Source organism: Perognathus longimembris, chromosome 13 (genome assembly GCF_023159225.1).
Source record: "Perognathus longimembris pacificus isolate PPM17 chromosome 13, ASM2315922v1, whole genome shotgun sequence".
In the NCBI taxonomy this organism is placed as follows: domain Eukaryota; kingdom Metazoa; phylum Chordata; class Mammalia; order Rodentia; family Heteromyidae; genus Perognathus; species Perognathus longimembris.
Genome location: NC_063173.1, coordinates 62,566,566 through 62,568,499, shown reverse-complemented (window position 1 = coordinate 62,568,499; position 1,934 = coordinate 62,566,566).

The window sequence follows — 1,934 nt, the reverse complement described above, 5'->3', positions numbered from 1 at the left end:
GAGGGAAGGAAGGAAGGAAAGGCGGGATGGAGGGAGGAAGGGAGGGAGGAAGGAAGGAAGGCAGGCAGCGTTGGTGCAGATGTGGGGAAATTGCCATCCTCATCCTGGTGCATTGCTGAGGAGAAAGCAAAACCACACAGCTAATTAGGAAACCATCGGAGTGGCGGGCCCTGGAACGTTCCACATAGAGACTCCACACAGGGTGCGGTGACTTGCCGCCCCGCCTTGGCCGGGAGGACTGAGCTCCCCCCCCCCCCCACTCTTCCAGCAGCATTATTCACAATTGCCAAAAAAAAGTAGGAAACGGCTCATGTCCATGAAGTGTCCAGCACACGCACTGTGGACCTTGTGGGAGGAAATGCTGTTTCCCCGCGAGAAGGAGTGGACTGTGGCGGAAGCTCTGACCCGAGCCCCGGGAAGATGTGAACCCCAGAACCCGTTTTTGTGCCCCCACGCCCTTGCGTTGGGTCCTGGGCTCCCAGCACAGGCTGAGGCCGGGATCGCGACACCTGCCGGGCTCCTCGTTCTGCTCAGTGCCGCTCCGGCGGTTCAGGGTCTTTGGTGTTTCTGATGAATTGTAGGGTTGTCTTTTCTTGGGGAGAATGCCGTGAGGGTTTCGGTCTGCAGATCAAACCGCAGAAGGACCGGCAGACTCCATCCAGGAATGGAAGAGTATGCGCGTTCACAAACAGAATAGAGCACCTCCACAGCGCCTGGGACAGAAGCCAACGGCCATCTCACTAGATGCAGAAAAAGCCTCTGAACAAAGCTCGCCACCCCTGGCGACCGAAGAGCTGCAGAAGTGAGGAACACAAGACTCCCACACGGTGCAGCACCGTGCCACACCGACAGCCAACACCTTAGGAAGACACCACACGTGGGGAAAAGCCGAAACCGCTTCCTCTCCGAGCGTGAACATGACGACGGTGCCCCGTCCTCGGTGCGGCTGGGGAATGAGCCGGGGCAAGAATGGAAGAGAGAGACGGACGTGTGCAGACAGGGAGGGAATTAGTCGCGTGGGCTCCGGCTGAGGAGCGGTGGCTCTCTACTGGATGCCACTCGAGCGCTAACAAACCCTAAGGTGACCAGGAAACTCAGAGCTAGGAAATGCTTTTAGCAGAGTAAGGACACAGAATCAATTCCCAACCACCAGTAGCTTTTCTGGGGTATGACCCGAGTGGCAGAGTTGAGCTTACCTATCCAAGGGCAAGGCCCTGGGTTCAACTCCCAGTACTGCAAAAATAATCAATCAGTAGCTCTTCTATAGCTCAGCAATGAACGCCCTCGACGAGACCCGTCCACCATCACGTCGCAGGACCTGTGCTTTCCAAGTCAGCAGTACCGAGGCGTAGCGAATCCCCGTGGTTTCTGCCGGCACTGCTCCCAGCCTTCGGGGACGGAGGGCGGTCTTCACCCGGGCCGCCGCGCGGGCGGGCGGTGCTGACTCGCGGAGCAGGGCCACGGTCGTTAGGCTTACAGCCCGGTGTGCCCAGCCCACGGACACCGAGGAGTCCCTTTGCCCTTCCTCTCTCGTGACTATTGCCGCCCAGGCCCCTGGGGTCCCCAGACCTCGGGGACCCGGCCCAGCTCGGAGCCCTGCGCCCGCTCTGCCTCCCGTCCTGAAATCACGCCTGGCTTCCCACGCGACGGTGAGAGCCGTCCACGCGGAGAGTAAGGAGGGCAGACGGGCCCGGCGCCAGGCGTTCGAACCCCAAGTAGCCGTGATGAACTTGCTCAGGAGGAGGAGATGGTGTGCATGAAGAGGTGGGTGATGGAGAGGGCGGCTCATGCCTGCGCCCCCCTCCACCTGGGAGGCAGAAGTCAGGAGGGGCGAGGCAAACGACCGTGAGGCCCTGTCTCGTCCCTGACGCTGGGTGTGGCGAGGGTCAACCTGCGCCCCCCGCCCCCCGGGAGGCATCAATGGAGGATCACAG